This window comes from Dermacentor silvarum, chromosome 6, assembly GCF_013339745.2.
Source record: "Dermacentor silvarum isolate Dsil-2018 chromosome 6, BIME_Dsil_1.4, whole genome shotgun sequence".
Lineage (NCBI taxonomy): Eukaryota > Metazoa > Arthropoda > Arachnida > Ixodida > Ixodidae > Dermacentor > Dermacentor silvarum.
In genome coordinates, this window is record NC_051159.1 from 49,926,707 (window position 1) to 49,954,411 (window position 27,705).

The following is a 27,705-nucleotide window of genomic DNA, read 5'->3' on the forward strand; positions in this document are numbered from 1 at the left end:
ACATTCTCGCCAAGTGTCCTCTAGTGCCGCATTTGCCGCACACCTTCCCGACATGTTGGTCTCCGTGTGCCGAGTTACTTACTGCCGAGTTATCGTACCCGCTGCCAGTCTTTTATCCGCTGCCACGACACCGTTGAACGAAGAGCACATTGCCGGTGTCTTTCTCGCCGTTTTCATTGCCCATGGAACGGACGTTACGGTCAGCCATTTCTGAAGACATTGCGAATTCCTCAGCTTCCTGCTGAGTCAGCTTCCTTTGCGTCAGCAGGAACCGCCTGGCATCGTCGTCCCGGATACCACAAACTATCCGGTCTCTTCACATTTTGTCCAGAAAACTGCCGAAGTTGCAGTTTTTCGTAAGACTTCGTAAGTCGGCCACAAAGCCTTTAACTGTCTCGCCGTCTTGTTGCTTCCGTATAAAAGAAGCGTCACTTGCTGCTGTTTTGTTCACTTGCGGGCTGTAGTGCTCTTCTAACACCTTCGCAACTTCTACGTACGTTAAGCTGTTCACGGGTGTTGAAGGGCATCGGCCCTGAAGAACTCGAACTATGCTGTCACTGTGCGATGCTACCAAAAGTGCCCAGCGCTTTGATGAGTCCTTAATATCGTTGCCTTCGAAGTAAGCCTCGAGACGAATATGGTAGGCCTCCCAACTGCTTGATGCTTCGTCGAACTCGGGCGGCCTTGATCCCCCCCCCCCCTCGTCGCCTCTGAAGTGACGCAACTCAGTAGCAAAAAGAATACTGAATGGTGAATTACTGAATGGAAAGAATACGGAATGCTCTACACTTGATTAAGGCCGAATAAATCAAGTGTTAAGTTAACTCACCGCGGTGGGTGGCAGCAGGAGCAGCAGCAATAAACGAACGCGAAAATATGTGAAAACTACAAAGAAATACGGTTATTTGAAAGCTTACAATGCAAAACTTTAGCTTCCGTTGCGTGCTTGTGAGGCCAGCTCCCGCACCGACGTGTGGAATAAAAACGATCAAAATCGAAAATTAATTGAGCAGCACCTCAATGAACATGTGGCAGTCGTATCTAGAAACCACATGCTGTCTCTATGACAGCAGCGTGGATGAAGGCCGCGCGGACATATCGTAGTCATTGCAGCGAGTCAGCCGTCGAAGTTGCCGGGAGAATAGCGATGACACGCCCAATATCGGAGTTCAGGAGCCATGCACTGCCAGCTGGCGTTGGTGACGGTCTGCTGAAGAGTGCTCGCGTTATTCACTCACATGATACACGTGGTACACGGGATGGTGCTAGTCTGTGGTGGTATTTCAACGTCAGAATAGAGAGCAGGGAAGACATATGAATCTAATTTATTTCAGCTTGTAACAATGCAATTATTAGACCACATTGCATTCCCGTCAGCGAAGGCGGTCACCATACTCTATGGAGTGCATACGGACACCTTGCCAACGAACTGGCAGCACGCAGAGAAGACGCCACAGGAGATATCTCAGCACACTCGGGTGCGTCCTAGACTCCTGCAAAATGAGATAAACATAACAAGCATATTATATACGAAGCTCTCCAGACTTTGCAGCCGTAGTTGCTCTTGTTCATGTGAAAAAAAAAGAACAACACTGAATAGTGCCATTATGACAAATTGATTTTCTGTTACGCGGAACAGAAATTTGCTAACTCATTTTACTTTTCTGGTACTAGCAATAGGCGCACATATATCATCGTATGTAGGTTGTCGCAGCTAACTCTGCTAACACAACAGGACCAGCAGGACGCTTGCGTCTTCATCTGTTTTGTTGTATTTTCTTCTCCCGGTTTTCCCGTGTCTCCTTAAGCGCCTGAAATGCTTCAAATGTTAAAAGTCTACCTAGCCCAGCTCTCTGCCATAAGCACCGGTTGTGTACCCACACATGGCCAATCCTGCAGAATGGTTATGCGCCACTGTGACACAAGAAGTTGAGAATGCTTAACGTAGATGTGTGTAGCGATTCTCCGTCGATAAGTCTGCCACCACCGTTTGTCCCCCAACAAGCGTCACACATCGCGTTCATCCTCGTGAGATCCCTGCATGGATGTCTTACAGTGTGCATCCACCTGAATTGTGTTTTCATTTCGGCGTCACCTTCGAGCGGTGCAGTGCATACACACAAAAACTGCATGTTGTTAAAGTTATATCCATTGTGGTGGATAATTATAAACGTTCCGTGAGTTGCACGCTACATAAAGTAACGGTAAACACAATTGTACGCACCAACATTAGTTGTACAGGATTTTTTCATCATTTCATCGAAACATTGCTAAATATAGATTCCGTCATGTGTGTTGGAGCTGCCTAATTTCTTCATTGTGCGAGATTGGCCGACATTCATCCAAAGGGGGCGAAGTAGCTAACGAAAGCTCGGACTTTAAAAGCCGTAGGGTCATTCTTGTACACTCTGTTAGACAGTGCGAATGTGAATAAAGAAAAGCGTAGCAGTAACGTCTGTCTTTGCCTCAACCTCCGTTTTGTTTGACTGCACATTGCTGGGCACTTGACCTGCCAAGAAGAAAACGAGGACTGCAACAAACAGTTATATATGCTTATTAAACGTACTAGAATGTCATTCCGAGCCTTCCGGTGCAGTTGATAGCTGCTTCTTACGGGGAATCACCTGAACTATTAGAACTGGAACTTGCCCTAGTTGGTTACTGACTGTGTCATCGTTCGTGTTTCTATCACTGGTATTGTGTTTCTTTGGCAGAAATCATGTCATAGAATAAGTAAAAACTCTTGCAAGAGATCTCTCTTACCTTTCACACACCAGGTACCACCGCATGGCTTAGGGCAGCACTCTAGGCCTTTGGCGGCGCATTCCTGGTCCGTGCACGTAGTGTAGGAGCAGTCGGAGCTTTCTGACGGTTTCGGGCAGCGGGCTTCACCGACGGCACTCAATGAGCCTGTGGCCAGTAGCAGAGCGAAGAACATAAGGGCGTGCATGTTGTGGCTTATGATTGTCTCAGTGAAAGAATTCCTGTGCTCCTACAAACGTGCCCACTGTTATATACTATTTCGTTAGTACTGCCAAAGGCTAAAAAAAAAAAAAAGAAAACTGCGCACATTTATTCGCTAGTGCCTCGGCGTTACGGCTCGGCTCGGATCCCGGAAAACTCGCTGTGATGACTGCTGGCTGCACCTGCCGGAAATTCAGTTCTAGTATTTCGCCTCTGTAGGCAACACAGTGGTGATAAAGTATTCCTGTGAACGCTGGGCGCGTGCGTTATAGTTGCCGCGTATATCAAAAGGTTTATGATTATTATACGACTCCTTTATTGTTCTTGCAACTTGTAGTTGTGGTCGTGACCATGCACAAGCACGCCATGGAAGCTTGACTGCAAAATTTAGGCTCCTTAACATGACCTGGCTGCAAAGTGTGGCACACGTTTCAACGATTCTGTTAGCGTGCACGTATGATTATACAGAATAAAAAATTGATTTAAGTGCACTGGACAGGCACTCCACTTGGGTGAGGTCGATAAGATGCCTCAGCAGTGCCTACGTTTTGGTCATGCTCAGCATTCCCTGGAATTTGTTGCACAGCTGTTGCCAACAGAGTCGAGTCATTTCAATGGCCTACTTTCTTGCCGTTGCGATGATGTTACCACTACTGAGCTTAGGTCCAGTGGCGTAGCCAGAAATTTTGTTCGGAGGGGGGGGGGCTAACGTTTCAGCGCGGTCTCCTCTTTACAGAGTTCGTCGAGGGATCAAATACATGAATAATACTTGCATTGCCAGTGCCAATGCCATTGTATATTAGATGCTGCAAACGCATTATTCAACGCTATACATTGTCAAATAAAATATGCCTTCTTTCATGAAAGAATACATTCGTATGTCCCAAACATTGTGGCAGCAATAACTGATATGTATGCTTCCGCGTTTTTTTTTTGTCTATTTAGTAAATCTGAAAATATCACACGAACTTTAGGACTATATCAGTTCGAAACCAGCAAATGAGTGCATGCAGCTGATTTGAGAAACGTAAAGGCCATGAAAAGAACAAGTTGATGACAAATATTTTCATTAATGTTTGTCATTGAAGAACCTTGTTTACAGTTTTTTGCATATGCAACGGCCAGGAAAAAAACCTCAATGACGCTGTCCTTTGTTACAATAGATTGCGCAGGAGCAGCTGTTACCGGTCGTGTATTTTAATTACACGAAGATTATAGTCGCAACAGTGAGTACATATAAAAAGCAGGAGTGCGAAGATAGAATGGAATATACAAATGCGAAGACACAACGTGATAAAGGGGGAGAAAGTGCCGCTAGAAACAAAGTCAACTGCTTGTATACACAAAACCTCGCAACAAGATATTTAAATGCACGTATTAGTCTCCAATAAATCACGTATTTAAGCAAACGTTACTGTATATAATGCGTCAAACAAGACAAATAAACATGTTGCGCAGTCACGGATAGTAAACTTTACGCATAGAAAGACAGACGATCCTGGCAAGAACAAAACTATGTTCGCAGAAATCGTGATATGTGTTTGGGCCATGCGGCGGTGGCGACAGCACCATATGGGTAGAATTATAGAAGAATAATGCAGAAATCTGTACGAAAATGTGTAATTTAACTGCCTGCAGAGCGGCAACAAATATTCTGCACCCAAAATTAAAGAAGGGTATTGCTTCGGTTCAAAAAAGAAGTAAAAGCAGGTAGCTAAAAGGGAAGGCCAAATGAAAGCCACAGATGATGCAGCAAGCAGAATTACCCAATATCCGAGTTTGTTGGGAAACGCCGCATGGGCCTGGCTTTCAATGAGCAAGGTCGGTCAAAATTGGTTATTGATGTCCTCGTAATTTTCGTATTCGCATCATAATTTTGATCACGATGATAACTGTTCGAATAAACGGTGAAAATTTCAGCGGTTTTAAAAGCTAGTGAACAGTCATACGTTCTCATAATTACGAGTCTATGGACCTGAAGGAACAGAACTCCTTACTTGCATTGATTTTTGCTGCTTCGCTATGTAAAGGACAAACTTCATTCGGCGGGGAAGTTTAGCGAAGCGCTCAATGACTTCAAACACGTTGAGGCCGACGTCTCTGTGGGCGTATAGAAGCGCCAGCCTAGCCATGCCTTCCTCAAACTTTGTAGAGCGCAAGTAGTTTTTTAGTAATCTCATGTTAAAAATTATTCTCTCTCCGCTGACAGTGGCCACTGGAAGGGTGATTAGAATATGCAGCAGTTCGTACACATTTACATAGAACCTCCAGCCGCAATGAGAGAGGGCTTTTACTCCGGTGCTAAAACCTAAAAACACTCCTTTGATGTCATTGGCTTCCTTGTTTAGGTACCTTGCACAAACAGTAAGCAGTTCGATTCCATCAATATCCGTCGTTTCGTCAGCAAGCATGGGGAAGCAGCCTGCAGCGTTTACTTTTGCACCTAGGCTTTATTTGATAATTTCACCACAAATTTCTGCAACTTGGTTTTGTACATCTGGGCTTAAATACGAGGCAATACTGGGGCAACTTTCTAAATGGCTCTTCAGATCTATGTCTGCTCGCATGCGAAGAAGTGCTCTGATAATACCAGTATTTTCAGCGGGGGCTTTGCTTAAATCCATAGGACCACTATCCCTATGGCCACGGAAAGCCAGACCTTGTCGCCCGCAAAAAGAACTGTCTCAATAACAGGCCATTAACGTTCTTCTGTATTCTCTTATTTTACTTTGCCTGCCCTGGTTCAGCTGATCGATCACATTGGGCGCGCTTCCTGAATATGCTTAGAGAAAATTATCAGCTGCCAGCTGACAGTCACGGTGATATTTAGTATTGTCGTGTGTGTGGAAGATTGCGAGCGCGTGCTCCCATTTCTGCAACGGCTTGGACACGAGGGCTCCAGTGCGCGCAGGTTGGCCAAATTTTACAAGACCATTAAACCCATAAAGTTCCAGTATTGAAAATCTAAACCACGCCTTTGGAAAGGTCAGTGCACCTTTCGCGTCAAAAGTTTAGGAGAACTTTATACCTATAAAGTTTCAGAATTCAAATCCGTGTGCTCCGTAGATTCCGCGGCCACTGCGAAATCGCAACGCGCCCGCTCGCTATCGAAAAGCCCTTGAAAGTTTGTGCTCGGATGGGGCTCCTTGCGTTATGTGACTCCAGGTGCAAGGGCGTTGCCACGAAATCCAGCCAGAGTTCGCAATGTTCGTGCCGAAATGTCTTTTCGAGCGTGAAAAAGACATTGTAGGCGAAATCCAGAATGATGCCCGGCACCGCGGTGGTTGTTTTGGTCGGCGGTGCATGCCAGCACGAAAAAATTTCGGGAGGCGCTGACGCCCCATCAGCCCCCCATAAAACCCCCCATGCCAACCAGACTGTGGTGCTTAACTGCGGCGATTGTTTTGTTTAAAAGATCATCGAAGTATGCTTCGGGCGTCTGTGGAGCGGTGGGGGTTTGTAGATGTTGAATATAAACAACCACCATTCTCCATTTTTGTTCGGCAGGATTTCGATGACGCCGTAATGAGTATCACTGCCATCCTTTGCATATGTGATAGCTGCCACTGTTTAGAGATTGAGTGCATCGAAACGGCTAAGTGCTGATGTTAGCGTATAATAGCCAGATTGTTCGGGTGATGCTCCCGTTTGAATGCGTGCGCATTCATTGGGTATTTCAGGCACGTTCCAAGGGCGCACTCTTATACATACATACATATGTATGTATGTATGTATGTATGTATGTATGTATGTATGTATGTATGTATGTATGTATGTATGTATGTATGTATGTATGTATGTATGTATGTATGTATGTATGTATGTGTGTGTGTGCGTGTGTATGTATGTATGTATGTATGTATGTATGTATGTATGTATGTATGTATGTATGTATGTATGTATGTATGTATGTATGTATGTATGTATGTATGTATGTATGTATGTACGCAGGCGTATGCAGTATATATTGCCTGTTTGGACCGCTGAAGTACATGCATATCTAGACGCCTGCTCCCACAGTGTGTGCCAAGACTTTGCACATATTACAATCAGATATTGTGGCGTATAATACTGCAGTCCTTAGTGCTTCGAGGTCCAAAATGTAACTTATCATTCATCGCTGAAAAATGACCTCACCAAAATGACAAACTGGTGCTCACGTTGGGTGACAAGGAAATTTATTTGCCCGTAGGCACGCATACAACTGTTGTATGAACGTATACAATGCAATATAACGTACCACACATACAATACATCGTACTTCATATAAACAGAACAGCTGAGCAAACAAAACAGTAAATTGCGTCTGCTTGACATTAACTTGCCACACATCACAAACACTACGACAGTGTACATGCAAAATCATAAATGTCAGCCTCGGATTCATGAATGACATCCGAAGCACAGACAGGTACAGTTTCTACTCAGGCAAACAAAGTTTGGGCATTATTCTGGCTGCAGCAAAACTTTGCCTCGAGACACGGTTAGGTACCGCGTAGACCAGCGGTGAAGAAACTCTGCTTCACCGAGCTTGAAGAGCTGTTCTTCAAGATGACCCCATATTATCACCCTTAGTTTGCGCACTCTGGGGTACATTGCTCTATTTGGCTGCCGGGATCGTTCTGCAATGTTACGGAAGCACCACAAAACGTAGCTAACGCTGTAGTAGACGAGACTCGCAAACCGATCTCGCCGCCGTGGTGCCCGCACGATGGATATTCCAAATAATCTTCCAACCAGCTTCCAGAAGGTGCGCGCTACAACGCACTCCTTTACTACATGCGTGTTGGTCTCTGTTTGTGCGCAATGTATGCATAAATCATTCGCTACCATATTCCAGCGTTCAAGCCTGTCTCTTGTAGGTAGAATACCCCACTGATATTGCCAGTGAAAATCCTTCACTTTAGAAGGCAAATCAGGTGAAGAAACGGCTGTCCATGTGCTTGTAGTAGCTGTTCCTGAAGGCACAGCCGTCTCACACAACATTTCACAAAGCCTTGAAACTGGTGTCGTACGCCACTTTGTATTCCTTACTTGCACAAGCTGGCTCTGTAAGCGCGCAGCCGCCGCATACTGCGGTGCTGGCGTTACCGCTGTCGGAAGCAAGTTGCCTGAACTTTGTGGCATGAGCGTTCGACGGTAATGACCCAGCCAATAAAGTAGAAGTGGCCTACCTGGGTACTCATCATCATCAAGTAGGTCACATGTACTCTTAGTGCACAGCAGTCTACCAAATGTAACTATACACGGCAAGCTCCATCCTCCGCTGGCTTTCGGAAGACGCAAAAATTGTTGTGCTACGTATTGTGTCTTGTTTAGCCAGAACCACGAGAAAATAATTTTGTTTACTACACGTACTGTTGGTGACGGCGGAAGAGCCACTCTTGCAGCAAACCACAGTTTACTGCACAATACATTCTTAATAAAGAAAGCCCTTTCTGCTAGCGGCAGTGGCGACGCAGTCACTGCTTCTGACTGTGCTTTAATACAGCTGATAATGTCTCTCCACGTGTGAGGTGAAACACCACTTGTAGAAAATTTTATGCCTAATATTTGCATATGCTCCGTCTGTTTAATATTTCCTGGTAATGTTATTGCACTGCGTCCTAAATTTAATGCTTCGCATTTCCTCATATTTATTTTACCCCCTGACAATGATGCATACTGATTATAAATACGAAATACATCTACAAGACTGTCCCCATCCCGTAAGAACAAAGTAATGTCATCCGCATACGCTGACACTTTTATGCACCCATTGCCCGGCATAGGAAGACCCCTTATAAGTGAGCTCTCGCTAAAACGCCTTAACAATGGGTCAATCGCAAGCACAAACAATAGAGGTGACAAAGGACAGCCCTGCCGCACTCGCCTTGTCACATCAAATCTAGGAGTTAAAGTGCTGTTAAGTAGTATCTCGGCTGTTGTCTTGTGGTACTTAATACTTCAAAATGTAACTTCATGTCTACCTCTCGAAAGCGAAACAACATTTACCCCTATTCGCTCAATTCATCGGTCCTCACATCTACAGATCGAACCAACTCACCTGGTCTAACAACATCTGACAACTTGCGGCTCACCGTTCAAAATGTCTCTGCTTAATCAAAAGGTCCCATCAATGTCACCTGCTTTTATTCGCAAAATTGCCTACGAAACATTCACCGGTACTAAACCAGAATATGTGCTACCAATCTGGAGCCCGAATCACGCATACATAATTGATTAACGCATTAGAATATCTACAGAGTCGGGCTGCGCGATTTATAACTTCAAAATACGATTGGCACATAAGTCTCAGTCGTATTAAATCTTCTCTTAACCTCCCGTCCTTGTCAACACGCCGCAAGATCGCACAATTGGGTCTTTTCACGAATTCTACTACTATTTGCTCCATATGCGTAACACTCTTTTCGCTCCTCACCACACTTCCCGTCGACTTTTCAGCTATTTAAGTGTTCAGCATCTTCATGGAACTACCACCGCACTCATAAATCTGTCCTGCCCATCACAATAGAGAACTGGAACGAGCTGCCATGATCAATACTTAATAAGCTCGATGCCACAAAATTTAAACAGTTACTAACAGCGCATTTTCAAAGCTAATCACCTTACTGAAACATATGCCACGTCTTACCTTCGTTTGCCTTAAACCTCCGTACCACTTTTGTTATCTGACTACTCGGTATTCTTGTTTTCGCACTTCCCTAAGAGCCGAGTGCTCTTAGAGAAGTGCGAAAGAGACCAGTACACCCCTCATACATAACTAGTGTTGACGTTGTCTCACTATATTGAATCAGTGCTGACGCATTACCGTCGACAGCAATCAGGAGGTGGGTGCTGCCGCAACATTTTTTTAGGGCAATCGAAGCGGGTGGTTTGTATGCATAACAAAAATATATTGTCTAAGTGCTACGTATTGGCTTTTGCAAGTTTCCAACTCAATTGCCAGATTGTGGGGTTGTTTTATTTGTGCTCGAACAGAGATCGGCACTTGGAGTTTAGGAATTCATTTAGCCGAGCCTATAGTCTTGGGCCTCTTTTGATGTTGTTCTTTACCGATCTTTTTTTCAGCTAGCATGAGCCTGATTTGGTAAATGCTTGGTAGCAGGTCTTAGATTTCTTGAATGATCGGATTCAATTTTGTTTAAAATTGTCCGTCTGTATTGAGCTTCTCCCCGTTATTCAAGTATGAATTAGCACTGATCTTGGCTATCTTCTTTGGTAATGTTGGATGCGCGGTTTCCATCGATTCAGGAGATGCGATGTGCGTTAGTAGGATACTGCGTGGTTAGGGGGTGCTTGAGTGGTAGAAGTGGGTGGGGAGGATAAATGAGCACCTGTACTCGTGCGGTTAGACGTTAGTTTTGCTCCTATAGTTTGTCTTTCTCGTCTATTGCGGGTAGTTCAGCAAATATTTTTGTTCAAAGTCTGTAGGTGGTTTTGGAGGACTATGAGCGGTCTTTGTGGAACGGATGTGGGTCATTTCACCTTGGTGCCGTAATTATGCGCAGCTTTTTTTCTCTGTGTGTGTATGGGGGGGGGGCTAGAGAATAGGCGTGCTGCCCGGCTCATCTAGGGGTTGTTGTTATTGGTGGTTCCTTGTCCTCCCCATGGCACCGCGCTGCGTCCTTGTTCGTGTTTGGTCAGGGCCGGGTGTTTGGCTTGGATTGCCGTTGCTTGTGGCGTAGCCTTGGCTGTAGAACCTTTAGATTAGTTTTCACCACTCTGGACCAGCCTACGGTGGTGCATGAGAAGTTACAAAATTGTGCAGCTCAATTTCTGTGGTGCAGACCCAATGCGACACTCGAAATGAATGCTGAGGTGCAGACGCGGTGCAGGCACTATGCTTTGGCCCCCCGATTTGCATCGAGTGCGTAAGCTTTAAGGCCTCGAAGGGCAGGTATGATTAGCTTCTAAGGCGTAAATACACCTGACACTTTCGTAGACACATTCGACGCGGCAAACGGGGTTTCAATGGTTCTGGCGCATGTGCGCTGGGCGTCGTCTGCTCCGCTGTTGCTTTTCACCTGTACGTCTGCGCCAAGTAGGCACCGACAGTAGAGAGGATGCAGCAAAATCGTGAAAAAGCCCTACACCGTTCTTGCACCTTTTGAAACGAACGGCATGGCGGAGCGGGTGCCATTGCTATACCGCTGAATGAATAGTAGGGTGCAGCACCTCGTGAACTGGTTCAGGTGGTGCAGGCAAATCGAACAAACCTCACATCACGCTCTCGGCTTGTCCTGGCGACTAGGACGGGGCGTGGTGGGTGTTGAGAGCGGCCGCTTTGCCGGTCACCCTATGGCTACGGAAGGGGGGGGGGGTGAGGGCTGGTGTACAGTGCCCACTTAGGTGTGTGGGTGTGGCCAGTCGGGGGTCGCGGAGGCCGGTATAGGGTCATGCCCTGGGGCCGTACTTACTCTGTAATGCTTCGGTTTTAGAAGAATTCGCCTTGCGCGCAGCGATTGGTCACCGTCTGGGTGACGCGATGGCTTCAGAGCGGGCTTGCATATTATAATTACGTCACACACATGTCAATCATGCGGAAACCGAATCCATCGTCTGCTACGAAACGAAGTGGCGCGAGGTGCTTCGGTGTCATTCGAAGGCGGCATGTGCCGTGTGCAGAGCTTGTGCGTGCCGTGTGCACGGGCGAGATCGGCGTTCAGAGCAAGAAGCCTTCCTAATTTGCAATATTTTTTCTTAGTTTGTGACGTTCACATCCAAAAAAAAAAAAAAACCTGCGGTGATTGGCCTCTGTCCTTCCTCTTGTTCTCAGTGCGTCAGCGCACCGCATAACTATGACGCCACCACCAAAGTGAATTCCTCGAAACCGAATCGTTACAAAATAAGGCTCCTGGTCTCCAGTGTGGGTAAGACGTCCTCCCGGTGGCCAACATGGTGGCCGATGCGATGCACGTTCTCCGCTGCCGTAGTGGACGTTCTTGCCGGCAAAGGTAATGAATGCTGTTCATGCGGGGCCCATTATGCCGACTTGAAGGGTTTCTAGGTGGGGAATATAGCAATTTTCTAGCAGCACATTCAGAGACGTTTCGGGGTAGCCTGTGGATGATACCGCGGGCCTGGTTATTGGGGGTAGCTACATATGCACTGACAGTGTAATAGTGGTTGCCTACGTGACGAGAACTGATTCGGAGAATGTTCGTGAGCTGCGTCTCCAGAGGGGCTCCGATGACAACCATATTATTTTGCACGCCGACGGTGAGCATCTTGCGGAGAACAGGCATAGTGGTAGTGGCAGGCAGATGTGGTGTTCACTGGTATTTGTGGTGCGCTCCGTTTTGCTAGATTCAGGCTAGTGCACGGTCTGATCGTCGTCATCAAAGGGACGTGCGGATAAAAAGGAGGAAGGAAGAGGAAAACGACGACTGTGCAGCGGCCATTCCTGCTGTTCGTAGCCTGCTGTTCCTGCTCTCGATTGCCTAAATAAACCCCTTTTCCCCGTGCTTGTTACAAATTGGTGGAGGTGCTGGGTACGCCTCGTAACCGCGGAGCCTACGCTGCTACAACTTCGCCGAAGCCGTTGACTTGCCGGACTTCCGCCACCCTCACCTGACATGCCTGATTACGCCTGCCAGATTCCCGACGGCTCTGACGCGGCTTCAAGGCCAGCACTTGGTGTTCCGTGCCAATACTACCGGGTGCCACTGACTTTCGGAGGAAAAGCCGGAGAAGATGTCGACGAGCGGCTCACGAACTACCGAAAGGTGAGCCGGTCTAATGGTTGGAACTCGACCGCACAATTGTCCAGTGTTGTATTTTCCCTTACCGACACAGCGCTCGTCTGGTATGAGAATCACGAAGACACGCTCACTTCATGGGAGCTTTCGTCGAGGAACTCAGAGCGTGTTTTGGAGTCTCTAGTGCAAAAAAGAAACGCGCTGAACAGACGCTTTCGCAAAGGGCTCAGGCTCCCAGCGAAACTTGTACGACTTATATTTACGAAGTGCTAAAACTGCGTAAAATAGTCAACGCTAAAATGTCTGAAGATGACAAAGTTGGACATTTGTTGAATGGAGTAGCCGAAGACGTCTACAATTTTTTGATCGGCAAAGAAAGCTTGGATTCCGTGTCTGACGTAATTCGCCACTGCAGGACCTTTGAGACGCTGAAGATGCGACGGATAATACCGAAGTTTGGTCGCCTGGCTAATGTCACAACGGAGGCAAGTGCAGAGCCGTGCTCGTGTGTTCACCTCCCATCAACAATACGACAGATTCTTCGCGAAGAGTTGCGCCATCGGGAAGAGATGTACCGTCGCACACCCGGCATCACTGGTGCGTACTCACCACACGAGATGAGAAACAAGGCCGTTTCGACCGCATGGCAACCGACGGTTCACGCAGCAACCATTGAGTATAGGTCTACCCCACAAACGAGAGGGACCACGAGCTATCAAGATCATGACTACGACCAACGCCCTCGCCGCACGCACGTCTCCCGGCGGCCGATGCCTAGTCATGATTATTGTGACCCACCTGCTTGCTATGTACTTGACAGCAACATGCGTGACTACATGGAGGAACATCGAAATTTGCGGCCTCTGCCAGTGTGTTTCCAATGCGGTGTCACGGGCCACATAGCGAGGTTTTGAAATCATCACCCAACAACGTGGAATGGTCGATCCAGGTTTTCAATAAGGACCACACTTCCTGTGAGGACAACTCAACCGCCGTACATCACCTATTGGTCAGCTGGCGCTCCTCCCGGCAACGATTACTGGCAGAGAAGCATTTCGGAGTCGCTCGCCGCCATCTGACAGGAGTTTGACGCCACCACCTTCCTCTCGTGCACCTCGTTTACATCAATCTCCATCGCCAGTGCGCCGCCCCACCTCGTCTTCGCAACCGGAACACTAGCTAGCGCGGCCGACGGGGGTGAGATCGCTCGACACGTGCTATCGACAGAAATGCCCCCTGCAGTTGCTATGATTAAGGACAAAGTGAATGTACTTGTTGATGGTGTTTCTACAATGGCTTTAGTGGATACCGGAGCAGCTGTATCCGTAATGAGTCTCGGTTTTAATGATCGGTTGGGGCGCGAAGTTGTATTTCGGTGGGACCACGCTGCAACGTTTTGTGGAGTGAGCGGCGAGTCGTTGCGTCCTGTTTGTGGGTGCACTCCTGAAGTATCCTTGACTGGTGGAGTTTTCGCGACAGAATTTATAGTTATTTCCCGATCAACGCACGAAGTGATTTTGGGCATCGACTTTTTGCGACAGTGTTGTGCGACCGTCATTGTCGCACGGGGGAAGTTTTCGTCGATGGCCACGTTTCTTCCGGGCTCTTAGAGGAGACTTGCAGTCAAGGTGAACTTTGTGTATCTACAGATACTGTTGTGCCTGCGTCCACCCCTGTGTGCGTGCCGGTTTTATGTCGCGGTGAAGTTCCAGACAGTTTCGATGCCTCCGTAGAGCCAATGCATCTAAATTGTGGGAAGAAGAACGTTTTTTTCCCTCATTGTGTGGTATCCATCGGCAACGGGCGTGCTGGCTTGTGGACGACCAACTGCTCGGCAGAACCCGTCTCGCTTCCAGACGGCTTGAAACTCGCCTACTTTAGAAAATACCATGTCATCGTCCATAGCCGTACTAACAGACCAACCGTGTTAACCTGCTGACCTTCGCCACGTCTCTGACAAAAAGCAGGTAAAAATATTGCCGCTCATGAATCAGTGAAAAACTGAATAATGCGCGGTTACGGCATTGTGCATAGCATTAAATTATATTTAGCATGGAACTAATACAAGCTTACATAAGTCGATGTATACTTCATTTTAACCCTATTCTGGCTGCTCTACGTTGGTCAAATATGCATTGCAGGCAAGCCAGCTGGCCAGCTGGCTGGCCTGCAATGCATATGAAGGTCAATGGAGGGTCAATTACCGTAAAAAAATTGAACATTCGGTTTAACAGCCACAATTCGCTTTTCGATCTGCGTGGAGGTTGAGAGAAATTTCAACGTGTGAAACAAGATTTTGCCGTTGTATGCTCATTCCGGTATGACTGTCTATATCCTAATTACGAAATCGGAAAGCCTGGGGCCGAATTCACAAAAACGTTCCTACGCTAAAAATGTTCGTAGAAGCAGGTGTCAGCCAATCGTGGCGTTGGACATATCATTACCGAGGTTAGGCAGCTGGCCATTGGCAAGCAACACTTACTAACGAAGAGCTTTGTGAGTTCGGCCCACTGTACGTCTGCAGGTTCCAGAGAAAACGGTGGTTGTTAGAAACGTGGATCTTATTCGATTCGTTCCCATTCGCTTACTTGCTCAAATAACATTTGTGATTGAAGTTGCCACTGAATGATTGTTTTCAGAGGAGGATACAAAAGCAGCTCAATTATGTCTGTGTACTGAGAGCAAAGCTTTTCCATGCACTGACACACATCAATACTGTTCAGCATGGAAGCCGGTATTTCAAGGTGTGCAATCTAGATTGATACTCTGTATGTGTCGGGAAGTCTGTGGCGCAATTTGTAGTTTGGCGACTTCATGATAGTTGCACGGCGGCTCGGAATAAAGAGAAAGCGTTGTTCTAAAGCACCAGAAGCAATCTTGCTGGCGACGAGCATCCTCCTTCATAAGCGAATGTGGGATATTTCGAGCTGCATCGTATGAAATATATAACATGCAATTGCGATCTAATTCTTTGTCTTCCTCATAGTAGGAGCGAAAGAGCTCCTGTTTCGTTGTGCATAATACCGATACGTTGGCAAAAGCAAACTATTACCGGCCACTTGGAACAGTTTTCATCACGAACGCCTACCGACAGCGCTCCAAGCCCCGATAATTTCTTGCTTTTTCGGTCCGTTCACATATTGGCATTCTGTGAAACGTTCATGAGTGCCCAACAAATAACAAAACTACCCGTTGGCTGTAAATAGGACCATATCTTCATTCATAAAGAACAGGCGTGTTCAACATTCATTTGAGTGAGTGACATATCTTCGTAAGACGCTCAGCTGCGTCGTGTTAGTTAGTCACTTTATAGCGAAAGAGCCACGCGAAATATTAGAGCGTCTATTGTGCTAGAGGTAGACTTTTGGAACCAACAGGGCTGCTACGATCCCTTTCGTAGTCTACGGTGCAGCTGATGTAGCACTGGCTGCAACCAAAATCTCTGCAAGCTAGCCTAAGAGGTACGCTGGCCTTTTTTTCGCGGAGTTATTCAAGACAATTTGCTCGCAAGATATCCAATTGACTTGAATACTTTACTTAAGTGCTGAAATTTTATAATGTGATACGGCAATATTTGAAAATGAAAATGACTTTTTTTGTGAGCTTAAGGCACGTGTTGTAACGTATTTTTGCTCAAAGCTTTCTTGCTTACTAAAGGATGCTGTTCGTCTTTCAAAACTCGCGTGCTTGTCTGTTTGCTCTTGACTCATTGTTGCATTCTTTTCGCTACGCACTATGTCTAAACAAATGAAAAAAAAGAGCACTTGTTTGTCGCTCTACAGTTCCACATTTAGAGGTACGATGCTGTAGAACTGCACACATGGAAATGATACGGGAGTTCCCAGAATCGCATGCTGCTCCACGAGTTCACTCCCGCTGTAACTACATGGGTGCTTCGAAAAAAAATTATCACTACATCAATGCCAATGTTAAGGAACGTATTAAGACAAATGTGCTTGCGCTACATGTTAGTCGGAATGCATTGCGATATCCAAAGATGTGTCCCATGCGTTCAGTTGATGTTTTGACCGACTGTTTGTTGATTGAATACAGTGATAAAATGACAATTGAGATTGTTGTACACGAGAATGTTGTGCGAAAATCTAGTCTGTAAGAAAAAAGGAATTGAAATGTCATGTTTAATATTGGCAAGGACAAGAGATCGATCCGAAACTACAAGAGAATGCCACCTCTGTTGATTGAACGACCATTCGATAGTTTTTGAGGAAAGTGAGCTTAGAATGAAATATTGGCTGCGTAGTGAGCCCAGAGAGCAGCTTTGATTGTATTTTAGGGAACACTGGACTTATTTTAAAGGCCCTTCAGAGTTACAACGTCATCATAAAGCGGTTCGTCAGCCGTCATCAGAGCAATGTCTTTACCAGCGTCGCATACGGCAAGCTTCATGTCTTCGGAAACGAGCTCGTTCGTAACTATAACATAGCACCCTACTATGCCATCGTTCAAATTACTTCTGAAGAGTGTAATATGGTCTACTTTAAGAGTGCAAACATGGTCTTGGCGTTTTTTGCAAACATTCTCGTCTAGTCAGAACTTGGATTGAGTCTGTTTCTGGTTGCGCTTTTACGAACTTCTCTTGTGTTGGCCGTTGCTAGCCTCAGAGAAGCAAATACCTGGCAGTTCAGCTTTGTCATAGACTCATTCTTCCTTACTTTCGCTTCTTTCTACGCAACTCCTTCACCCATTCGATCCTCTCAGAAGTTCACTGTTGAAACGCGCTCTCGTGTAGTTGAAACGCCCTGTCGTCTGGTTCATCGCCATCCTGCCGCTTTCAAACTATTTGCGGAGTGAACTCATTTCGCCCACTCAGTGTACGCTCCCTTGATGATGTTAGGGTGGAAATTTACTATGCGCTTAGCTACCAAACAATCACTCCGTGCCTTCGCAGTGGCACAATGTCACATCACATGGTGAAACAGAACAGAGCCTAGATGAACTTCCTTAGCTCAGCTTAGCGTTCTATGCAGCGAAAGACAGAAATTCCTTAGAGACCATAGACGCGGCACTAATGCCTGTCCTGTGCACAACAAAAGAACCACGTTTGTTTCACAGAAAGAGTTTTTTAGAGTACTTGAAACATGTAGCTCATGAATTTTTTTAACTTAAGAACTTAAGAAATTAAGCCCAATATTGAGTGGGATGATTCTGCGCACGATTTTCGCGCTTAAGGTAGCCTATCGCAATTTGGTAGGCAGAATTCAAGGAGCAGGTTATTTTGATGAAAAGAATTTGTGGCTTTCAAAGCTGGGGAACGATGACAGCCCAGCTGCACTTCAGAAATCGGATCAATTGGCTCAGCTGAGTCGTTTTCTAGGGCTTTGTGTTGTGTTGCTAGCCGTCTGTTGCTCAGTTATTTTTATGCTTGAGCTAATAATCGAAAAACTGTAGTTATATTTCCTAGCGATAATTGTTTTGCTTGAATTGATGGGGAAATTCACATATATACGAAGCACCTGTGTTGTTTAATGTGAGCATAGAACCTCCTCTTTTCGTAAAAGAGAAGAAATCTATGCATGATTTTCACTTCTTCGCGTCATGGTCGGTATTTCTTACCTAATGATGTAGTGGAACAGGGGCGAGGACATCATCGTCTACAAACAAGGTAGTGACTTCTAAGGCGCAGGAACCGACACCAGTTTAAAAACAGAATACTTCAACATAAAAAAAATATTACGACTAATTGAAAATCAATTAGAAAGTTTGGTAATAGCAATAAATCTCACGTTCATAGTAACTGCACCCTCTTTCGCAGAAAGTTCACCATGTCATTGCTTCTTTCAATCCAAGTGGAGCTGACCGTCACTATCTCAAAGCAGCATCTATAAAGGTTATTCCCACTGGTGTTTTATGGGTCCTTGCTTATAACAAGAAAAGGTTTCGACCGAATGTTTTTTCTAACTAGCTTTGTGATTATTTATATACTAGTGCCTTTCGATAGTCATTCGCTTTCCTTTTGGTTGAATTTGTAAATGTTATAGAAATACTTTGGTTCTGTATTGAGATTACATTTGAGATTACACAAATGATGAAAAATATTTTAATTTATTAAAATCTTGAAAAGTGTAGCATTTTCATGTGTTCACTTGAGGTCATAAAAATAGCGTTGAAAAAGGCAAAACTTAAGCAGATCTGACGCATACATTGCAGTCGATGTATAAGGGAAGTGTTTGTTAGATAGAGTTAGGACTAATTGAAAATCAATGAGAAAGTTTGGTAATAGCAATAATCTCACGTTCATAGTAACTGCAACCTCTTTCGCAGAAAGTTCACCATGTCGTTGCTTCTTTCAAACCAAGTTGAGCTGACCGTCATTTTCTCAAAGCAGCATTTATACTAAAATCGTCGTTATGATGGCTGTTTCGATTACCCTTTGCTGTTTCTTATCGCTGTTGCTATGAGTGTCAAATCGAGTTTCTTACGATTGTCTGTGATCTTGTTTCGAGTGCTTTATCGCGATTGCTATGAGTGTCTATTATAGTGCCTTTCGATAGTCGCTGTGGTTGTGTTTCGAATATGTTATATATGTCATTACATTTTACTTTGACTATATTGTTACGTAGCAAGACGCAGACGAGAAGCTATATACAACTACATTTACAAACATATACGCCGCACTTAGCCAAGAGGCCACTGCCCGCGCTAGCCTCTAATCGTCGTCGTCGTCTTCATACTGTTCGCCTCTTCGTCATCGTAAATACTGTTCCGTAGCAATATTATGGTTGTCGTTATGACTGCATTTACTTGTCTCCTATGATATTCGCTGTGATGCTTTCTTTCGAATATAGTACAGTTTTTTTTCTATGGATGGTTTGCTAGAATCGTTCTTAAATGACCAAGTAGTTGCTGGTGTGCTATAAAAACATGTTTGATGTGATGTCATCCTATCAGATGACAGACCGACAAGCCGACCATTCACAATGTAGGCTAAAATGCAAACAACAATTAGGCGGATGTCCACTTTGAGATGTAAAAGGAACTGCCTAACGACACACATCTACAAGAAGGTAGAGAGCTGGGCTAGTGGGTCACAATCACTCTAAAGGAGCCCAAATACACGGAAACAGGACACCTAGGCACCACAAGCGCAATATGTTTTTCGAAATAACTGAAACCGGTTAATTCGAACCAGGCATGAATATGCAGGAAGAAAACGAAGCTGAAACAGAGGTGAACAAAAATCAAGTGAAAAAAAACAACGATATAAATACATTTGACCATTGTAAACCAGTGTGTCACTTCCTCTTTCTCGGGTTTTACGTGCCAAAACCAGTTCTGATTATGAAGCACACCGTAGTGGAGGGCTCCGGATTAATTTTGACCACCTAGGGTTCTTTAACGTGCACTACAAAGTAAGCACACGGGCGTTCTTGCATTTTGCCTCCCTCGAAATGCGGCCGCCGCTGCCGGGAACCAGTGTGTCACAGTCGAACGTACCAATTTATGGAGGGTTAGCCCCGAATCAGGAGATTTCATATGGGCGCACACTCAGTAGCACATACGCAATAGCCCAAGTATGAGACAGCCCAATTATAAGGAAAAGATCACCGCCCAAACAATCTGTATATACAGATGGTTAACCAGCGAAGCTGAAACGTGTGGCCCCGGTGTTTATCACTGGGTTAATCCCGACGGTTCATTAAAGTCTTTCTCAATTATTAGTTGCGTCTTTGCGTTTATTAATGAGGTTACACACACGTTCGGCTGCGACGGAGAGAATGACGTTACTGGCGGTGTGCCCGCAGTCCGCCGTTGTCGCCCCCCCCCCCCCCCCCCCCTCCCATTGCCGCTTGCGATTCTTCAAGTTCAAGTTCAAGTTCAAGTTTATTGCTTCATTAGTGGTACATATATGCAGTAGAAAATATACAGAAAGAGGTCCCACAGTTAGAAACTGCAGCGGGACCTCTTGTTCTTAGTTACATAACATTATATAAAAAAAGGCGTCAATTGCGGTCATGAAAAAAGAACGAATTACACAATTTCTACAGTGTTAAAGCAATACAAGTTATGGCAACACATCACCACATATACAAATGTGCATAATAAGCAGCATAAAAATACATCAAAGAAGGAATGCAGGTTACAAGGAAGTAATATAAGCTCTCAGTGAACGTTGGTATGACGATAATGCAGGTGAGGATTTCACGTGAGCAGGTAAGTTATTCCACATTTTCACACTAGCAAAACCAACAGTTAGTTGGCCATAGTTGCTGCGTGATTTTGGAAGTAAAAGGTTATTTTGTAAAGAGAACCTGGTAGTGTTAGGATTAGCAAGACTATTCCTGCCAATGATATAATGTAATTGTGGATTTTTAAGTAGGCGGTAAATCCCAGTGCTGTGGTTGTACCAGATAATTTTATTTATTGTGAGGAGATTTAACTCAGTGAAAATGGGGGTAACATGAGCATTATATGGAGCCGAAGCAATGATACGGACAGCGTTATTTTGGATGTGTTGTAAGGGAGCTATATGACAGTGGTATGTGAGGCCCCAAGAACTGATACAGTAATTAAAATGGCTATAAATAAAGGCATAATACAATGTCAGGAGAGTGTGCTTTCGAAAGTAGTGTCTGGCCTTTAAAAGCACCCTGATACCATAAGCGGCTTTCTTTTTTATGAAGCTGACATGCAAATTAAACTTTAGAAAGGAGTCTAATTGAACACATAACAATGAGCACTCATTAGATGGTAATATTGGGTGAGAAGCTATGTACAGGGGTAGAAGGTTAGGGCGAGGTTTATTGTGTGAACTAAAAACCATAATCTTCGTTTTCTGATTACCATAAACTTCGTTTTCACAATTAAATTGCTTCAAAATTTAATTTTTCCGTCACGTAAGACAATGAATAGCTCATACCCCCGTAAACTCGGGCTCCTCATTACGACGACAGACGAGAACTGAAATTCTATGCTGGAATGATGAGTGGCAACGGAGCCATGCACCTGTGGAAGAAGATGACGACGACGAACGGGGGAGCAGTGGCACGAGCGCGTTCGCGGGGTTGCGCCGAGAGGAGCCAACGAGCCAACGAGCCCATTTCTGATGGTGATACTTTGTGCGCACACCGAACGGACGGATTTAGGATTCGCCTAGCCGTATACAATTTCACTGTAAAAAGAAAAACAACCAAATCAAATGACGATCATGCGCTGTTCATTAGATTCACTGCGTTAGCTTCTCCAGGAGACAAAAGCAGTGCAGTTATTCGTACTGGAAGGCTTCAATGAGTCTTAAACGGGGGCTTATAGGTGTATCATTCAGTATACTGCACTGTTTTCTGCCCGAAAGACAACTAGAAGGGAATGGAGAAAGAACTGCGCGAAGAACTACTCCCTCGCCAGCTCCTTGTCTTTCCTACGGAAACCAGCTAAGTAAACTGAAACATTACTGAATAAGCTATTTCTTATAGAAGTCAGTGTTTTACTAATACCGAAGATTGGACATTACGAGTACAGGTTTTATGCCATGTACATGTTTTCTGCCATAACTTATTGTTTGATTTCCACAAACAGGGACGTTAATTCAGAGTACTTAGTTTGTGAACATTGCAAGCTGTGAAGTCGTCTACTCGGCGCTATATTAGGTACTTATGCTCTTACGCAAAACCTGGGATATGGGGGTGGGGGTGGGATAGTAACCGGGATAGGCAGATAACTTTAAAACCTACTAGCAGACAGAAAATAACAAAAGAGGACCGGTTCTATACGGCCAAACAACCAAAGAAACGAAAAAGAAAGTGGTGTTGTAAAGTTGCATTGGAGTGTGAACGTACCCTTTGGCTAAAAGAGACGTGTCTCAAGCGGCACACCAAAGACAGCGCCAGTGGGCTGTCTTGGTACGGAAGGGAGACCCGCGGCCGACGTATCTGCCCATCGTCCTCCTGCTGTATAGCGAGGCCAATAACTGCCTCTGGTACATACTCTGTCATCATGCTATCAGCCCCTTCTCAGTCGTGCGCTATGGAGGCCGCCCAAGGCCCACGTCGGGACTCACCTCGCGCGGGCTTATGTTTTGGAGGCGTTGCACGTGTCAAGCTCGGTCCTATGCCCCGCAACGGCAGCTAGCTGAGGACCAGGTCCATCGTGTGACACGGCAGCTCTTCTTCGCTGACACAGTAGCCCCAACACATGCAAAGGCTTAGGACGCAACATACGCTCGGAACCACCGTGTTCGGAACTATGTATATTGCATAGTAGCTTAAAGGAGAAGTGATAATGCGGGGTCCTGTAATGGAGTTATTGTTCAGCATTGTTGTTCGGCATCATTGAGCGCTTATTTCTTGAAATGAAATGTGTGTACAGCACAGCACCAACGAGAGCGCTATAGATGCCCTCGAAGTGCCGGAAATCTCTGCGGTAACCAGTCCACCAGTGGATGGCGCGATCATCACCATGATGACACACCGCGGTATTGTTCCCGCTGATGCACGCTCCGAGGCGACGACTTTCCGGGAAGACGAGATCAGCATCCCGATAGGCTTCGACTTCCACTGGGACGTTGTAACCGGACATATAACTCGACTATCGCCACAAGTTACTGCAGTGGAAACCCGTTTTGGACGGACGGTCCAGGGAACCCTCCACAACTTCTCCCAAGGTTAAACTGTACGAAGCACGGCTCTAGTCTTTGGTACTGGAGAGCCTCCCAGAGACGATTTGCCGACGAAGTCTCCCAACGCCAAGAAATGTCCACCTCCCACAAGGCTGTCTACTCGTGACAGATGAGGCTGAAGGTCACTGCCAATTAACGATGGTTTCATGTGCTCCAAAGGGTAATTAAAGGAGGAGTACAAAGATGACAATGCGTAACTGCGTCAAGACGCAGATGTACAAGCACCAACCTTCCGGAATGAAAGCTGGCGCACAGCGGTCCAGCCAAGCTCAACACTCACGGAGACACACGTACTGCACAAATGCTACGTCGAGCCCCGACGAGCCACTTCTTACTTGGCAAACGTACAACGTGCTTGCCTTAAGAGTTGGGCACCACGCTACTCCAATCAACAAGCATCGATCGGTGACGTCGAAGCACTCATCGACAAGCTTTAGCAGACGATCTGTAGAAGCGCTGGCACAAAGAGTACTTACTGATTCTGCGCTCGGCACATGAGGTGACACCGAAGCTGCAACCACGACTTCTAGTTGGCGATGTCGTCCTGGTGCACGACGACGATTCGCCGCCTATCCTGGGGAAGCTGGCCCGTGTGACGGAACTGCTTCCTAGTCGCGACGGCGTCGGTCGAGCATGCTACCTGAAGCTGGCGTCCGGCTCCGTTATAAGGCGTCCCGTCCAAAAGGTTAACCTTCTTGAAGCCGGCAGCCTCTAGCAATTCTGTCGGCCGCGGGAATATGTTAAAAATAAAGAAGAAAGTGCGCAGAGCCCGCGCAGTGGCCACGGGCGCTGCGCGCTCGGTTGCTACCAGATGAAGAACGAGTCAGACGTCTGGGTCTGGGTCTAATCCCCGTCGCCATTTGCTATATGTCCTCCCTCATGCTTGCTGGGTGCAGAAGGTGTCGTTAGGCCATATAGAGTTATATGCTCTACTAATCACGACTATTTGGCTAAATACATTTAATTGGGCCTACGGATCCTCTCAGGAAAAGCTCACCTCAGGTAGCGCTCGACTCAAGCAGGCTCAGACTCATAGCTACTCCAACTCGCTCAGGTTCACGTGCTGTCTCAGTGTGTGTTCCAAATGTGGCCAGCATCGGGCACAGTCTACGTAGGCAGCTAAGGCGACAGCTAAGACAGCTTCGAACAAAGTAACTGAAGACGTCTAAAGCCATCTGGAAGGCCATAGGAAGTCACCACTGCGACGGGACGCCACCTCATGGCGACAAGAAAAAAAAAAAAGCTAGGAAGTGCACAAATAATTCATGTTCTTTAACTCTATGCGCACGGGAGCGGGAAAAAAAAAAAAAAACGTGACTTACATAAGGCACATAGAACAGCGTGACCACACTTTTTCATGCGCAGACAACCTTCCTGTCGAGTTTGGAAGCTTCTTGCTATGACGGCTGCTTGTTTGGACAGCAAAGTAGACTGCATCGTTTTTGACATCCACGCTGTTTTGTGAGCCTGTCTGCTTTGATGTATTCGTCAAAATTGAAACAAGACGTAAGATGGCCGCTTTCAGTTTAGCCGTATACTTCGCGGTCTGCGGCAAGTGTTGGAACACAGCGTGAGGCCGAGTAAATTGAGTGTTAAGTGAGCTCACCGCGTTGTGTGGTAGCAGGAGCAGCAGTAATGAATTAACATCAAATCTGTGAAACCCAGGAACACATACGGTTATTTGAAAGCACGCAATGCAAAACTTTAACTTCCCGTGGGTGCTTGTGAGGCCAGCACCCGCACCGACGTGCGGAATAAAAATTCAAGCCAGTTCCACGCTTGTGAAATCTGATGAAGCAGTGGAGCATAGTGGGTATGACGCTCGCCTTCGGACAGTGAGTACCCAGGTTCAAATTCTGCTTTACTCTTTCTGTCTCTCTTTTTATCGCTTTGTGTGTGTCTCTCTCTCGCTTAATTTTCACTTTCTCTCGTCCATAGCAAGTTCTGTTACAATCTTCGGTACAACGCAATCATATGGTTCGCATAAATGCATGTCCTGCAAACGTGGGTGTACTCGTATACCCTAGTGGTTATGACGCTCGCCTTCGGACTATGGGTACCCGGGTTTGAATCCCGCCTTGCCAAGAAAGTTTATTTTGTTTCATTTATTATTTATCTCGCTCTCTGTATGTTTCTCTCTCTGCACCTCCTCTCCTCATTTCATACTCTCTCCACTTCACTCGAAACTGCGACCACCATCGCTCCATAGGGATCAACCTCGAGCTTAAACAGCTCCACTGTTAAAAACTATCAAAATTGCAAATAATTGAGCAGCACTTCAATAAACATTTGCCAGTCGTATCTAAAAACTATATGCTGTCTCTATGACAGCAGCATGCGGCAGCCGTGCGGACATATCGCAGTCGTTGCAGCAAGTCAGCCGCGGAAGCTTCTCGGAGAAAAGCGATGACACGCCCGATATCGGAGGTCAGGAGCCATGCGCTGCCAGCTGGCGTTGGTTAGGGTCTGTCGAAGAGTGCGCGCGCTATTCACTCACACGATACACGTGGTACACGGGATGGTGCTAGGCTGTGGTGGTGCTTCAACGGGACAATAGTGAATGGGGAAGACATGTACATCGAATTTATTTCATCTTCGTAATAGTACAATTATTGACCACATTGCGCTCCCGTTAGCGAAGGCGGTCGCGATACTCTATGGATTGCCTACGGACACCTTGCCAATGAAGTTCAGTCCCCCACTCTCTTGAGGCATCTCTTCAGAATGGCGTCTTGTGCAACTGGCAGCACGCGGAGAAGACGCCACAGAAGAAGTCTCAGGACGCTCGGGTGCGTCTTAGACTCCTGCAAAATGAGATAAACATGAAAAACAATGCAGATTATGTACGAAGCTCTTCAGACTTTGTAGCCGTAGTTATTCTTCTTTATGTGAAAAAAAAAAACACTGAATTATAACAAATTGATTTTCTGTTACGCAGAACAGAAACTTACTAACTCACACTACTTTTTTGGTCAGCGAGCGTGCAAGAGTTATTTAAGCCCTTCCCTGGTACCAGCAATCGACGCACATATCTTCGTATATAGGTTGTCGCAGCAAACTGTGCTAACACAGCAGGACCAGTAGGACGCTCGCATCTTCATCTGTGTTGTTTTATTTTCTTCTCTCAGTTTTCCCGTGTCTCCTTAAGCGCCGGAAATGCTTCAAATGTCGAACGTCTGGCTAGCCGAGCTCTCTGCCATAAGTAGTGTGTGTACCCACACATGGTCAATCCTGCAGAATGGTTATGCGCCACTGTGACACGAGAAGTTGGGAATGCTTAACGTAGATAGGTCGGTGCAGCAATTATCCGTTGATAAGTCGTGCATCACCGTTCGGCCCCCCACAACCGTCCCACATCGCCTTCATCCTCGTGAGATCCCTGCATAGATGCCTTACAGTGTACATCCACATGAATTGTGATTTCATTTCATCATAACCTGTGAGCGGTGCAGTGCATACACACACAAAAATTGTATGATGTAGAAGTTATGACCTTTTTGGTGGATAAACATAAACGTTCCACGAGGTTGCACGCTGCATAAAATTAAGGTAAACACAATTGTACGCACCACCATTACTTGTATAGGATTTTATTTACATTTTCATCGAACACAATTGTACGCACCAGCATTACTTGTGTAGGATTTTATTTAGATTTTCATCGAAACTTCGCTAAATATAGATTACAACGTGTGTCGGATGTGCCTAATTTCTTTATTGTGCGAGAATGACCGACGTTCATCCAAAGGGGGCGAAGTAGCTAAAGAAAACTCGGGCATTAAACGCCATAAGGTCGTTTCTTTAAACTCTTTTAGACAGTGCGAATGTGAATAATGAAAAGCGTAGCAGTAATCTCTGTCTTTGCCTCGACCTCCGTTTTGCTTGACTGCGCATTGCTGGGCACTTGACAGGCCAAGCAGAAAACGATGACTGCGACAAACATTTTATCTATGGTTATTAAACCTATCATCACTCCGAGTTTTCCGGTGCAGTTTGATAGCTGCTTCCTGTGGGGATTACCTGCAGTAGTAGAACTGGAAGTTGCCCTAGTTGGTTACTGTCCGGGTCGTTGTTCGAGTTTCTATCACTGCTTTTGTGATTATTTAGCAGTATCATGTCATGAAATAACTACAAACTGTTGAAAGAGGCTTTTCTTACCTTTAACACACCAGGTACCACCGCATGGCTTAGGGCAGCACTCTAGGCCTTTGGCGGCGCATTCCTGGTCCGTGCACGTCGTGTGGGAGCAGTCGGAGCTTCCTGACGGTTGCGGGCAGCGTGCTTCACTGACCGTGGTCAACGATCCGGTGACCACTAGCAGAGCGAAGAACAGGAGGGCGTGCATGCTGTGGCTGGGGATTGTCTCAGTGAAACAGTTTCTGTGCCCCTACAAATGTGCACTCTGTT

The 27,705-nt window shown here is 45.9% G+C and overlaps 1 long non-coding RNA gene across 1 annotated transcript; it reads right to left on the reverse strand.

Moving 5' to 3' along the window:
* Window positions 1–1,277: 1,277 nt before the first annotated feature.
* LOC119455014 (uncharacterized) lies at window positions 1,278–27,705 on the reverse strand. Its single transcript, XR_005192722.2, has 3 exons — window positions 27,457–27,705; window positions 25,975–26,102; window positions 1,278–1,417 (listed from the first exon to the last, which is right to left on the reverse strand). It is a non-coding gene; the product is annotated as an uncharacterized LOC119455014 (long non-coding RNA).